A 16,538-nucleotide genomic window follows, 5' to 3' on the forward strand; every position below is an offset into this window, starting at 1 on the left:
ATTCACGCGTCAAATTTTCAGCCAGGCGCTGGACACTTGAAGTTGTCACGAAAATTATCCGTTTATGGCAAGGTCACAACCATCAAATCTAAAGTTTGTTTACGTATGCTCGGTACTGCTTACACCTAAAGAATAAGTAAAAAAATGAATCAACTGTTATTTAATTTTTTTATGGAATGGCACTGATATAAGGTGCCAAAAATACGAGGAATGTGGTTTAAAAATGATTGATTTTAATTGCATATTTGAAGACAACTACGGAACGCGGAGATCATATCTACAACACTTGCTAGATCCCATGGGAGGTTTTTTTCTTTTTTAACTACAACAATGATATACCTTATTATAGGAAATTAATGCTCTTTTGAAAGCAACAATAAACTGGAAATATGGCAGATGACATATCTCAAAGCTTCCATACTGTAAAAGACTGAGACTGAAAATAGTGCACACAAAAGACGAGGTTTGTTTCCTATTTCTATATGTGTTCGAACAGTATCCAGTATTTTAATGTACTTCTTGTAAATTAACGCTCCACTTAAATTATGCCGCCGATATTAACGCTCACAAAACATAAGGCGAATTTTGAAAATTTGCGTTAATTTCAGGGAGCGATAATTTCATATAGTAAAGTAAAGGATTTTCTATTGTTCATGGTCCCATGCAATCTTTCGCCTTTCTTGCAAGTGCTTGGACTTGAATACAGGGAAGTAGGCAACAGGGTGCTTGTGCTTACAAATAACACATTTCTTTTCAGTTGAAGGGGCTTTCCTGTCCTGCTCCTTGTTCAGAAATTTGGTCTGAGCTTGCTTTGGATCAGCCATATCACAGTTACTACTGGGAGTGTCACAAGAGATTTCTGTCGACGTAGCGAGAGGACTTAGCTTAAGACCTGGCTTTAATTTGGGGGGCCTTTGTTTCTTGTTCCATTCTTCACAAATAGAATCTTCAAGGGGATTGAATAGTGTCTCTACTCGCTCGCATAGCCACTTCTCAAACTCTACCAGGGTAGATCTCTCGCTGTGTCCATCAATGTGTTCGTACCATCTCACTCTAAGGTTCATGGGTAGTCTCATAGTAGCCCTACTGAGGTACTCTGGGGTTTGGAGAATAGCAGACTGACCCATCTTTACACACCATGTTGTACATGCCTTCACTTGGTAATAGTAGTCACGCATTGCTTGCCTATCATTTGAGGGTACATAGGTACTGTTTAGCATGTCATTCAGATAAGCACACACTATTACACACTATTAGGACACACTATTAGGATTCCCAAACTGACGTTTCAATGTCTTGAGGGCACTTGCATAGCTATGACCTGTGACACTGAGACTCTCTACTGCTTTCTTAGCCTCCCCATTTAGATTTTGGAATAGATAAGCCATTCGATCAGAGTCAATAAGTGTTGTCTTGTTGTGAATCTGATCACGAAATCTTTCAATGAATTTAGGCCACTCAATAGGTTTTCCCGTGAATTTAAAGAGCTCAAGCGGTGGCAATCGCTGCTGTTCTTGGGCTCGTAAAAGAGCTAGATTTGAATCTGTTTGTAAGCCAGTAAAGGTGAACTGGAAGACAGTTTCTTGGCCATCGTTCAGTTTATCAATAAATGCATCTACTGGTTCTTCTACTTGTAATGAATTACCGGTATTTCTACTTGGCCCACCAAAGTAAGGAGTTGAGGTGCTCCGGGTAGCTGGGGCCCACTGTGTTACGTAAGATGGCTGAGAATGGTTTGATGGAGCAGCGAAGTTTGACTTGTGAGGAGTTTGAGCTAACTTATCATGACAAATACTACCAGGTGTCGATGTCAGGACAACACTACTGTCCCCCACTTGGGAACTAACTGCAGGAGGAATTTCCCAACCAGGCCCAGGGAAAGTTGACCAAGTAACAGAAGTTGCTACAGGAGAAGGTGTCATACTATAATCAAATGATGCAGGTTTGTGCTGGAATAAAGGTACATAACCAGGTGAAGACACATCTCTGTAAAATGGAGGCTTTACACTTAGACTCACAGGAGTAGCTGTGGTTTGACAAAAGGATTTACTTTCAGGACTGTAAAACCCTTGCTGAGGTGACTGCACGGCAGTACTGAATGTCAACATATCAGATCTACTTGCTTTGGCAACTGGTGCCTCACGTGAATTGGTGACCCAGTATTTCATGCTCGAGCTGTGCCACCTCAGCTTGATTTTGGGCGGAACTTACAGCCATTTCGTCTGCCCTGTTCCTTCATAACAGTACGAGTTCTCGCTTTCGGCATTCCAGTTTCCACTCTAATTCCTTTTGAGCCATTTCTTCTTGAAACTCCTGTTCACGCACCTCATTGTCTCTCTTAACTCGTTCGGCAAGCTGTCTTGCTTGCCGGCTTGTGATGGCGGCCTTAGTTTTAGCGTCTCTTCTTCTCTTTGACGAAGAAGTTGAAGTGGAAGCACCTGATCGACCAAAATTGACCTGGCTTAACGAGTCTTCAGGATTCAAGTCCAAACTGCCGTGGAGCGGTGATAAAACACGATCATCGACCAAATGCCACGGTTCCCTTTAGCTCATTGTCCGGCTCGAATAGACCAAAATGGTTAGACCAGTAAAAACAACATTTAATATCGCCTTCGACAGCATAACTTCAACATTTCGACAGACATATTTCGACCTCGTGCTTCGATCGTAGCTCGCGAGTAATCCTGGGTAACTACTAGTACAATACTCTTGATCAGCGGCCGCTCCAACGCCCTCTAAGTTCCTTTCTGTCCCCTCATCCTCTCTTGTCTTGACCCGTTGGAAATTTATAAGGATTTGGATTTTACTTGTAAAATTCAATAAAATGACCTTACCGCGCTGCCTTTCTTTCTTGTGTCAAAACTACGCCTTTGGCCCTCGCGGGATCGAGCGTTTGTCGCTCGAATAACCTGAGTATCAGGCCTTCCTAAGGGGAGGGGGTGGGGGTGGGTAGGGAAGGAAAGAGGAGAGGAAGGCCTGACACAAACGCTTTGATTAAGTCATGTCGAACATCCAGATTCTGGATGTGGCGCTGATTGGGTAATTCACAATGGGCCCTGACGTCACACCACCGGAAATAAAAATTTCATTACGGCGTCTTCTATGAACTGATGTCCACGCGAACGAACAGTGAACGAAAACTTCGCTCGACGTTATTCAGCGTTATTTCATGTATAGTGTATTTATGGAAGGCGACGACTTCAAAACGGTTCGTGAAGGCGCTCTACAGTTTTTCCTGGAATTAGACGTAATAGAGGACAGAAATTATGCCTCGAAAGCTGCTTGTGAAAAGGAAAGACGTCCTCGGAGATTTAGCAAAATAAAGGTGACGGGCCTACGTTTGTGACATTTGTACCCTTGCCGTTCTGTGTTAAATTCGGTTTTTCGACGTAATTTGCTTCTCACTTCTTTCTGAGGGGCACTGTTTTATTTAGAGGCATTATGTATTAAATAGAGCCGTAAGATTGTGGCCAAGGAAATGTCTAGAGGTCATTGCATAATAGTCTGCGCTGCGTGGTTTCCTGTTTGTTTCACACTTCTTTGCCACATGTTATGCTAGTTTGTTTTTGCTCAATTCTATTTGTAAGATATGCTTTAAACTCTCGAAATTTTCGCCGTGTAAGGACAAGATAGATGTTTCGTTAAAACGTTGATTACTTGCATTTTATTGATGCCGGGATCGGCATTATAAATATTGTTGCAAGATGTATTGTGTCTTATCAGTTATATCTTGGTCCGGCTTCGCAAGTGACAACCGGAAATGAATTTGATTGGTTGACGCTTATCACGCCGTGAGGGGTGGAAGACTGGAATTAAAGCGTCTGTGTCAGGCTTTTCTTTCCGTCCGCGCTCCTTCCTTTTCCTCCTACCCCTTAGAAAAGCCTGATACTCAGGCTACCGCTCGAAGAGAGAACCATACTGTGCCCGAAATCTTCGCTCGCCAAAACTTACGCCTTAGCTATAGGCACTCGCGGTATCGTTGTTATATGTAAATTTTTGCATGTTTTTCTTTCCCTCGCTTCACGTTTGGTTTTTATTTTGCATATTAATTTTTATCTCGCACGTGCGAAAAAAAAAAAATGCCACATGCTGATCGGTTGTTCGTTTGTAAGCTAAAGCCTAACCCACGAACCCTGCTTGGGTATAACTTTTCGTCAGTTTGTATTGTTTTAGATCACGGAGGCGTAAAGTTTCTTGCTATAGTTAGAGTGAACAGAGGAGCGGTCACATTACTGAAACAGCTAAATAAAGCTATCCCTGTCTTAACTTTAGTTAGTAGTCGTGATGTGACCACAGCCATAAACAGTAATAATTATATTTAAGTATAACGTGAACGACAATAGATAGATTTTAAACACGATTGAATTGCAAGAGCCTAAAATAATTAACTAGGTTTCTTCGTAGAATAAAAGTAAAAACAATTAATGTCTGTTTTACTAATTTAAACGAAATACGTATTAAATATATTTACCCATTTCAGCCCTTGGCATTATTGTTAAAGCAATCGTCGTTGTTATAGGGAGCTGAGAAAGTGTTTTCCCATATCCCCTGACTAAAAAAGCAGAAGTCGCATGCAATTTAAATACAACCAATCACCAAACCCGAAACGCCATCAACAAACAATAGACAGGCCGAACTTTCGGCATATTCCAAACGCTTAGTTGCATTGAATCAGCGTCTTATTTTTTTTTTTTTCGGAAAGTAATTGCGATGGCTGTATTGTCGATAATTTTTTTTCTTAAAATTGCGGTAATATATTTATCAAAATTACACTTGCAAGAAATTTACAGCGCAGCTTGTTGCAGAAAGTTTAAATTAAAATAGGATGTTATTGAACTAATTAGCATTTGACTGATTGCATTTATCCTCTTTTTCGACTTGATACTGAACTTTCAGCCTGTTAAACCTGCAAGACCTAAAAAAACAAGCCCTGCATGCTGATGACACAGTGTATTTGTAACTACACTAGTTCGGCGTCGAAATTTTAAGGAACCGATCTCATTTAATTATATCCATCGCTGTCGCTTTTATTTATTCTGCGTCGCTGTTTTAAACGTTGTGTTTTACAGAGCCTTGTAAGTTTTAAAGTGTATTTTCTCCGGTGCAACCAAATTAAATGAGACGACGATATCAAGTAGATCAAGCACGAGTACGAGTCAGGAACCGTGTTTTCGAATTTACAGTGGAACAAGTCTTTGCATTTACAGCGGATACAATTTTGCGAAATTTAATTTTTTTTTGGAGACAATTTTTTGGCGTAAATTATATCCCGTAATGGTCAGTTTGCCAAAAAAATACAAATTTTCAATCAGTAACAAACAACATGAAAGAGAACGTGATTAAAAATACAATGTTACCAAAAAATGGTCTAGGTTTCGACCTTATCAGCCGAAAAAATATCACTTGAAACTTTACAATATTGATGGCGAGGAACTGCGTATTCTTTCAGTACGCGAACAAAATATTTATGTTGTTATCAAGACATCGATGTGATTTCATACTCGCTATTTTTAATGTTTGATGAGTGAATTTTTTCGGTTAGACTACTTATTATGTTATCTTTTTAATGTCCTCTTTCCCTTAATTTGGTGAAATTATCGAGGAATTTGATCAGTTTGGAGGTTTTGAAAGCCTGGATAAAAGGCATTTTTTAATTTCGAAAGTAATCGTACCAGACGTTAATCGCGTGGTACAGTAGCTAGGTTTTTGGCGCAACAATTAGCTTGCTTATGCTTTGTAAAAGTCGCACACAATCTGCTTTAATTCGAAAATTATGTTCTTGTTACAAGTGTGTGGTATTTTGGCTACATTCTGCTAAAAAAAAAACACAGAGCTTGTCCTTTATTTTTGAAGTCTTGTCGATGAGGATGAGGGATGACGCAAGGTATCAGGCCAGAGACTTCGTGATAATGATGTACGAAGGACATTAGAAACAAGTTTGAATTGCAAAGAAAAGAAAATAAGTTACAAAGTTTCTTCGTAGAATGGAAGTAAAATCAACTGATTCATGCCTGTTTTTCCGATTTCAACGAAATAAATATTAATAGTATTATATTCGGCCATTTCACACCTTGGCATTCTTGCGAAAGCAATCGTCGTTGTGAAGAAGTTGAAAGTGTTTTCCCATATCCCCTGGCTAAAAAAGCAGAAGTCGCATGCAATTTCAATACAACCAATCGCCAAACCCGAAACGCCATCACCAAACAATAAACAGGCCGAACTTTCGGTCAGTTGCATTGAATCAGCGTCTTAATTTTTTTTTTCGGAAAGTATTTGCGATGGCTGTATTGGCGATAATCTTTTTTCTTAAAATTGCGGTAATAAATTTATCAAAATTACACTTGCAAGAAATTTACAACGCAGTTTCTTGCAGAACGTTAAAATTAAAATAAAATTATATCGAACTAATGGTCTACCAACCTGTCTTATGCGCTATAAAAATATTGATTTTATTTTGATTAAATACGTTATAAAAATTACAAGTAAATGCGTTTTCCTAGACGGCAATTTCTCATGAGCAGGTGGTATAAAATTGTCAGTAACATAATGTTCGTGTTTTGAAACCCCAGAGATTTCATTTGAGAGGCGAGTTGTGAATAATAATAAATCAGTGACACAAATTAAAATGATAAATGAGCACTTACGAGTGACAGTTTAGCTATTAATAAATATTCAATCAGAAGTGACAGTGTTTACAGCAAACACTTCACGAGTGCATTCAAATGTGCAGGAATCAAGATACGAGAATCATCTCAGTGTGTATTCAACAACCATCCAAGGTAGGTACTGACCCAGCATCATTGAAGCATATCGTAGAAAGCGCCAATCTTGGTTTAACTTTTGTCCTATCACTATCCACTCGATGAACCTGGCATGCCATAGGAGCTTTCTCAAAAAATATTTGTCGCGCTGAGTGCAAAGTATATTCGTAAAAGGTTTATTTCGAAATGCGAATGGGGCGCAGCCTTCAAGTCTAAACACATAACGATTGTGTGTTGGTACTGTTTGCTTTTCACTGTCGGCTGTTTTGCGGTTACATAGTTTTTTAAATCCAGACAATGGCCTTAAACGCTGTCCGGAGCACGAAGAGGATAAGTTAAAATTGCATAGGTGCATGTTTCCTCACGAAAAAAAAAATATAAAACGGCATGAGGATCTCTGGCTCAAATACGAGACGGTGCCCGCGCAGCTAAAGCTATTCTTCTCCTTCTGTTATTGTTGTGTGAATTTGCTGAATTTATCGGTTCTAAATTTTTAAGGACGATTTCGAGAGGGTATGAGACGTGAACCGCTTGGTACGGGAGCCAGGATTTAAGGAGGCCCTGTAAGGGTAGGTGTTCATGTCTCCTGTTTAAATTTCAAAGTTTGCGTGTTATGTTGCAACTAAGAATAGTCCACATGTCGCTGCCGGAATTTCGTTATCTCGTCTAAAGGCGAACGCGAATATCTTAAAGCACAGAGTCAATAAGTTAAAAACAATGTGGCTTATACTTAGGTACACAGAGCAGGAGTTTCTCAGGTCCTTTTTTAATATCGTCGTGACTCTGCGATAAGTTCGCAGAGCAGGAGTTCCTCGTGCATTTTGAAAGAGCAGGTAAAATTACTTTCTAAGTTTTTGGCAGCTTAAAAAACGACGTGACTAACTTTAGTACACAAGAGCAAGACTTGTTTTCGGGCATTTTAATTTTGTAGTTAAAAGAGGCCATGTAAGGGTAGGCATGCGTGTCTCCCGTCTGAATTTAAAAGCTCGTCATGTCGCCATAATGAACGGTCCGCAAGTCAATGTTGAAATTTCTTCATTTTGTCTAAAAACGGACGGGAGTAACAGAGCAGGAGTTTCACGGGTATTTTTATTTCTCAACCAATTAAACTCGTCGTGACTAACCTAGCAACACGGAGCAGGAGTTTCTTTGGCATTTTAAAAAGGCAGTTAATGTTTTGTTTTCGTTTTTTTTTAAATGCCTCGTCCAATTAAAAACGATGTGACTCTGAACATAGGTATACACAGAGCAGGAGTTTCTCGGGCTTTTCACACAGGAGGTTAATAAAAACTGTTTTTTTCTTGACCGATACAAACATTTTTGACAGGCAAAATTAGTCCAGTTGGTCAAAAATTCTCAATCGCTAAAAGTATTTTTTCCACCGATTTCTCGACCTCGACGGGTCATTATTTTTGGCTGCTGCTCGCTGTCCAGCATTCGTGGATTTTTTTCGAGTGTGGGTTTTCTTCTCACTCGGCTAGAATTACATCCTGCAGTGGGCTTTTCTGTCCAAATTACTTACACATGGCTATTCTTAATCAAAATGAAGTACACTAGTTGGTTGCCAGATTAAAGCAGCAATATTTCCGCTTTAGCTGGAATAAATAGAATATCTATTTAATGCAAACCCTTAAGCTGTAAGTTGTTTTCTTTGAATTATGCTTTTATTGAAGTTATGACTTGTTGATCAGCTATGCACAGCCATAACGAATATGGATCTGTTACCTTGTGCGTGTTGTAGCGAAATATAAGTGGGTAGGTCAAGCAACGAAAGCATTTGACTGATTGCATTTATCCTCTCTTTCGACTTGATACTGAACTTTCTGCCTGTTAAACCTGCAAGACCAAGCCCTGCATGCTGATAACACAGTGTATTTGTAACTACACTAGTTCGGCGTCGAAATTTTAAGAAACCGATCTCATTTAATTCTATCCATCGCTGTCGCTTTTATTTATTCTGCGTCGCTGTTTTAAACGTTGTGTTTTACAGGGCCTTGTAAGTTTTAAAGTGTATTTTCTCCGGTGCAACCAAAAAGCAGAAGTCGCATGCAATTTAAATACAACCAATCACCAAACCCGAAACGCCATCAACAAACAATAGACAGGCCGAACTTTCGGCATATTCCAAACGCTTAGTTGCATTGAATCACCGTCTTAATTTTTTTTTTTCGGAAAGTATTTGCGATGGCTGTATTGTCGATATTTTTTTTTCTTAAAATTGCGGTAATATATTTATCAAAATTACACTTGCAAGAAATTTACAACGCAGCTTATTGCAGAAAGTTTAAATTAAAATAGGATGTTATTGAACTAATTATGCGCTATAAAAATATTGATTTTATTTTGATTAAATACGTTATAGAAATTACAAGTAAATGCGTTTTCTTACACTGCAATTTCTCATGCGCAGGTGGTATAAAATTGTCAGTAACATAATGTTCGTGTTTTGAAACCCCAGAGATTTCATTTGAGAGGCGAGTTGTGACACAAATTAAAATGATAAATGAGCACTTACGAGTGACAGTTTAGCTATTAATAAATATTCAATCAGAAGTGACAGTGTTTACAGCAAACACTTCTCGAGTGCATTCAAATTTGCAGGAATCAAGATACGCGGAATCATCTCAGTGTGTATTCAACAACCATCCAAGGTAGGTACTGACCCAGCATCATTAAAGCATATCGTAGAAAGCGCCAATCTTCGTTTAACTTTTGTCCTATCACTATCCACTCGATGAACCTGGCAAACCATAGGAGCTTTCTCAAAAAATATTTGTCGCGCTGAGTGCAAAGTATATTCGTAAAAGGTTTATTTCGAAATGCGAATGGGGCGCAGCCTTCAAGTCTAAACACATAACGATTGTGTGTTGGTACTGTTTGCTTTGCACTGTCGGCTGTTTTGCGGTTACATACTTTTTTTAAATCCAGACGATGGCCTTACACGTTGTCCGGAGCACGAAGAGGATAAATTAAAATTGCAAAGGTGCATGTTTCCTCACGGAAAAAAAATATATAAAACAGCATGAGGATCTCCGGCTCAAATACGATACGGTACCCGCGCAGCTAATTAAAGCTATCGTTTTCCTTCTGTTATTGTTGTGTGAATTTGCTGGATGGATCGTTGAATTTATCGGTTCTAAATTTTTAAGGACGATTTCGAAGGCGTATCAGACGTGAACCGCTTGGTACGGGAGCCAGGATTTAAGGACGGTCTTTTAGGGTAGTTAGTCATGTCTCCCGTTTAAATTTCAAAGCTTGCGCGTCGTGTTGCAACTAAGAATAGTCCACATGTCGCTGCCGGAATTTTGTTACATCGTCTAAAGGCGGACTCGAATATCTTAATGCACAGAGTTAATAAGTTAAAAACAATGTGGCTTATACTTAGCTACAAAGAGCAGGAGTTTCTTAGGTCCTTTTTTTAATATCGTCGTGACTCTGCGATAAGTTCGCAGAGCAAAAGTTCCTCCTGCATTTTGAAAGAGCCGGTAAAATTACTTTCTAAGTTTTTGGCAGCTTAAAAAACGACGTGACTAACTTTAGTACACAAGAGCAAGAGTTTTTTTCGGACACTTTAATTTCGCAGTTAAAAGAGGCCCTGTCAGGGTAGGCATGCATGTCTCCCGTCTGAATTTAAAAGCTGCTCATTTCGCTATAATGAACGGCCCGCAAGCTTAAGTCGATGTCAGAATTTCTTTATTTCGTCTAAAGACGGCGGGGAGTAACCGAGCAGGAGTTTCACGGGTATTTTAATTTCTTAACCAATTAAACTCGACTTGACTACCTATATTTTCTGAACTAAGAACACGGAGCAGAAGTTTCTCGTGCATTTTGAAAGAACCGTTAAAATTAATATAATGTTTTTGCATATTTAAATACGACATGACCAGCTTCAGCACACAAGAGCAGGAGTTTCTCGGGTTTTTCGTGCAGGAAGTTCATTAAAACTGTTTTATTTCTTGACCGATAAAAATTTCTCGACTGACAGCAAAATTAGTCCAGTTGGTCAAAAATTCTCTACCGCTAAAAGTATTTTTTCCACCGATTTCTCGACTTTGACGGGTCATTATTTTTGGACTGCTGCTCGCTGTCCAGCATTCGTGGATTTTTTTTCGAGTGTGGGTTTTCATCTCACTCCGCTAGAATGATATCCTGCAGTGGGCTTTTCTGTCCAATTTGCTTACACTTTGCTTACACTTTACCGCTTTAGCTTGAATAAATAGAATATCTATTTAATGCAAACCCTTAAGCTGGAAGTTGTTTTCTTTGAATTATGTTTTTATTGAAGTTATGACTTGTTGATCGGCCACAGCCATAACTAATAAGGATCTGTTACCCTGTGCGCGTTATAGCGAAATATAGGTGGGTAGCTCAAGCAACGAAAGCATATGAGTGATTGCATTTATCCTCTTCTTCGACTTGATATTGAACTTTGTGCCTGTTAAACATGCAGGACCTAAAAAACAAGCCCTGCATGCTGATGATACAGGGTATTTGTGACTACACCAGTTCGGCGTGGAAAATTTAAGAAACCGATCAATTCGTTGTATGTTTCTCATTTAATTCTATCCATCGCTCTCGATTTTATTTCTTCTGCGTCGCTGTTTTAAACGTCGTGTTTTACAGGGGCTTGTGAGTTTTAAAGTGTACTTTCTCTGGTGCAACCAAATTAAATGAGACGACGATATCAAGTAGATCAAGCACGAGTACCGTCGAATCGAATTTACAGCGAAACAAATCTTTGCATTTACAGCGGATACAATTTTGCGAAATTTATTTGTTTTTTTTGGAGAAAATTTTTGAGCCAAAATTATATCCCGTGAGGGTCAGTTTGCCAAAAATTTCAAATTTTCAATCAGTAACAAACAACATGAATACGCGAACAAAATATTTATGTTGTTATCATGTCATCGATGTGATTTCATACTCGCTATTTTCATCAATGTTTGATGAGTGATTTTTTTTTCGGTTAGACTTCTTATTATCTTATCTTTTAAATGCCCTCTCTCCCTTAATTTGGTGACATTATCGTAGAATTTGATCAGTTTGGAGTTGTTGAAAGCGTGGGTAAAAATAATTTTTTTTATTTCCAAAGTAATCGTAAAAGACATGAACCGCGTGGTACAGTAGCTAGGTTTTTGGTGCAACAATTAGCTTGCTTATGCTTTGTAAAAGATGCACAAAATCTGCTTTTATTTGAATACTATGTTCTTGTTTCAAGTTAGTAGTATTTTGGCTACGTTCTGCTCGAAAAAAAAAAAACCCAGCAGTAATGTGCAGAGTTTGCCCTTTATTCTCGAAGTCTCTCGATGAGTGATGATGTAATATATCAGAAGTATGAGAGGACATAAGATAAATTTTAAAAAGCTTGAATTGCAAGGAACATAAAATAAGTTTCTAATTCGTAGAATGGAAGTAAAATCAACTAATTTATTTATGTTTTTTCGATTTCAACAAAATAAATATTAATAGTAAGATATATGGCCATTTCACACCTTGGCATTCTTGTGAAAGCAATAGTCGTTGTTAAGGAGTTGAAAGTGTTTTCCCATTTTCCCTGTCAAAAAAATCAGAAGTCGCATGCAATTTCAATACAACCAATCACCAAACCCGAAACGCCATCAACAAACAATAGACAGGCCGAACTTTCGGCATATTCCTAACGCTCAGTTGCATTGAATCAGCGTCTTCATATTTGTTCGGAAAGTATTTGCGATAATAATAATAATAATAATAATAATAATAATAATAATAATAATAATAATAATAATAATAATAATAATAATAATAAAATATTTATATAGCGCCAGTATCCTGAAAGTTCAAAAGCGCTTTTCAGTAGTAACGTGTAAAAACAGTATTAAAAAAAATAAATATAAAAATAGTTAAAATGTTACAAAAAATGCTTAAAATCTTAGACTAATAAAAAATGTTGCTAAAAAGTTATAAAAATGCTTTTTTAAAAAGGAAAGTTTTAAGTTTATGTTTAAAAAGGGACACTGAGGAGCTGTTCTTAATGTCAGAAGGTAGAGTATTCCAGTGTGTAGGAGCTGCCACGGAGAAAGATCTTGCGCCATATGTTTTCAAATTGAAATGCGGAATAGAAAGAAGGTCTTTTGAAGATGAGCGTAGCTGACGAGGTGGAGTGTAAGGAGTAAGGCGGTCGCGAACGTATAGAAAAATACGGAAAGTTTGGCAAAAACTAAAAGAAATGCTAAAAATACGGCTCTGTAAGGAACGAACTTGAAGATGAGGAGTTTATTTAAGGAGGCTCGATGTAGTTTTTTTAGCCAAAGGGTGGTTGTTTTAAAAATTTAAATTATCTAGGAAGCCAATGTTCGATTTTTGCCAAAACACACCATAATGATCAAATATGACCAAATTTTTATTTTTTACACTTCACTTTGTGACAAAAGTAACCATAGCAACCATTGACGTTTTCTTTTGTTCTCAAACAAGCTTGATTTTCTCGAAATCTAGATTGATTCTTTGTGTTTATTTTTTTAATATGTTGAAGTTTAATAGATTGACTAACTGTTGACGAAATTTTAAAAAATCTGTAAGAGCGTTTCAAGTAAATTAAGAATGAAATTTTCAGAAAAACACCGTATTAATACAAAATGGGCGCTTTAAAATAGTTTCGTATTATTTGAGTACAGTTACTTTCACTAAAAAACAAATACTCACACCATCAGAGACCATTAACTAAAATTGAAAGACTTTTTGCTTTAATTTGTTAAAATATATCGACTGCCGATTGTAGGAAATTATAAGAAAATACCAAAAACTTCATTCTTGATCATTTACTCTTAAAAGCTCTTACAGATTTTCCTAAAATTTTGTGTACAGGTAGTCAATCTACTATACTTGAGCATATCAAAAAATGAATACCAAGAGTCAATCTAGATTTCAAGAAAATCAAGCTTGTTTGAGAACAAAAAAAAACATCAATGGTTGCTATGGTTACTTTTGTCCCAAAGTGAAGTGTAAAAACTAAAACTTTGGTCATATTTGATCATTATGGTGTGTTTTGGCAAAGATCGAACATTGGCTTCCTAGATAATTTTAATTTTCTAAACAACCACCTTTCGGCTAAAAAAAAAACAACATCGAGCCTCCTTAAGCTGGAAATGAATGTCACTGTGCTTAAACGCTCTTGCAAGTGAAGTTAACTTGCCTGAATGATTTGGCAGCCCGGTAACACGGTTGAAATGTCTCATCGTGTCTTGTGAAGTTTTGCAGGATAATTAGGAATTATAGCACAAGCAGCGGATCTAGCGAGGTCGGTAGCAATGTTATGCATTTATTGTACGGTAAATTGTTCAGATAGCGATCTAAACGAGTCCAGTTTCTTCTACTGTCGTTTCCGCCGTCTTTGTAATGTGCTTCAAGCTTAGAATAAACCTCAAATTGACATCAAATTCTGCTTTGGTTTGTTGACAAATATTTCCATTCTTTCCTCTTCCCCAAGCCCATTTTGAATGAAAAAAATTCACGACTATTATTGCCAATGTAACAGTAGAATTTTTACGCCGAGGAAGCCTCAGAGAAAGACCATTTTACTCGTCATTTTAATTGCGTTTTAAGCAGATTGCCGGCAAAAAGATGGCAACCGATCGGCCGTGCAAAGTTTGAATCAGTTAAGCTTAAAGCTTTACATTTTGTAGCATATAGTTTCGTTTGCGTTGGCCTATAATTTTTTTCTAATAAAGAATGTCTTATAGGGAATTTTATTGTAGTAATTAAATGAAAAAAAATTACTTGAAAAATGTTTACTGCGTATTTTGTTGCATATTTTGTCGTTCGCTTGAGCTCCCTCCAGGAAAAGCGCTGCGGTTCTTCTTTCTTTTGTTTTTTTTTTTTTTTTCCTCGGGCTCATTCACTGTATGGGAAGAGAAAGCCGGAACACATATCAAATTTGGTATTGTTTTCTATTTCTTTAGTATTTGAAATAACTTCACAAGTCTTTTTGGCAGTTTTATAATGTTTTTAAATTCTGCCGGGAAACACAGAAAGCGTGACATCACAACCGTGTTTACATACTCTCATCTAAACTCACCTATCGACCAATGAGAGCGCGCGTACTATCTTAATTATTTTATAAAACCTAATGATATTAATGTTATCGAACTAACGGTCTACCAACCTGTCTTATGCGCTATAAAAAATATCGATTTTATTTCGATAAAATACGTTATAAAATTTACGAGTATAATGCGTTTTCCTACACAGCAATTTCTCATGAGCAGGTGGTTTAAAATTGTCAGTTACAAAATGTTCGTGTCTTGAAACCCAGAGATTTAATTTGAGGGGCGAGTTGTGAATAATTATAAATCCGTGTCACAAATTACAATGACAAATGAGCACTTACGAGTGACAGTTTGGCTATTAATAAATATTCAATTAGAAGTAACAGTGTTTAAAGCAAACACTTCTCGAGTGCATTCAAATATACAAGAATCGAGATACGAGAGAGATCAACTGAGATCTCAGTGTGTACTCAGCAACCATCCAAGGTAGGTACTAACCCAGCATCATTGAAGAAAGTCGTACAAAGCGCCAATCGTGGTTTAACTTTCATGCTTTCAATACTTGATGAGCCTGGCATGCTATAGGAACTTTTTTCAAAACAATATGTCGCACTGAAAGCAAAGTACACCCCGAAAACGTTTATTTTGAAATGCGTGGTAATTAATAATGTGGCGCAGCTCACAAGTTAAAGATCTGAACAAAACTGCTTTAACACCTTTTTTTCACTGTCCGCTGTTTTGCGGTCTCTTGTAAATCCAAACATTTGCCTTAAGCGGCGTTCGTAGCACGAAGAGGATAATTTTAAATTGCGAAGAGGCATGTTTTACTTGTATAAACAAATAAAACGATAGGACAATCCCCTGCTCGAGCACGAGACATTACCCGCGCAGAAAATCCTAGTCTTCTCCGTCTCTTATCCTTGTGTGAATTTGCTGGAAGTGACGTCCAATATATCGCTTTCAAATTGTCTGAAGACGATTTCTAGAGAGTATGAAACGTAAACCGCTTGGTACGGGAGAAAGGATTTAAGGAGACCCCGTTAGGGTAGGTAGTCATGTCTCCCGTTTAAATTTCAAAGCTTGCATGTCATGTTGAAACTAAAAATGGTCCACATGGAGCTGCCGGAATTTCGTTATCTCGTCTAAAGGCGGACGCGAATATCTTAATGCACAGAGCTAATAAATTAAAACCAATGTGGCTTATACTTAGGTACACAGAGCAGGAGTTCCTCGTGCATTTTTAATGAGCCGGTAAAATTACTTTCTAAGTTTTTTTGGCAGCTTAAAAAACGACGTGGCTAACTTTAGTACACATGAGCAAGAGTTTCTCGGTCACTTTGTCAGAGTAAGTGCATGTCTCTATTCCGAATTTCATTTTTTTTCATCTCGCAAAATGGCCCAAAATGGCCCGCATTTCGCTGCCGAAACTTCTTCATTTCGTCTTAGGCCGGACGCGAGTAACAGAGCAGAAGATTTTCAGGTAATTTAATTTCTCAACCAATTAAAATCGGTGAGACTAAACTAGGACCACGGAGCAGGAGTTCCTTTTGGTATTTTGTTTTGTTTTGCTTTTTAAATTGTCCAATTAAAAATAATGTGACCCCCAGCTAAGTACACAGAGCAGGAGTTTCTCCTGCATTTTGAAAGAGCCGTTAAAATAAATTATTAATTCTTTGGCAGCTTTTAAAACGACATGGCTAACTTTAGTAGACGAAAGTAAGAGATCATCGGTCATTTCAAATTAAAACTG

The sequence above is a fragment of the Oculina patagonica genome, chromosome 9 (genome assembly GCF_052425735.1).
Source record: "Oculina patagonica isolate OP01 chromosome 9, crgOcupat, whole genome shotgun sequence".
Lineage (NCBI taxonomy): Eukaryota > Metazoa > Cnidaria > Anthozoa > Scleractinia > Oculinidae > Oculina > Oculina patagonica.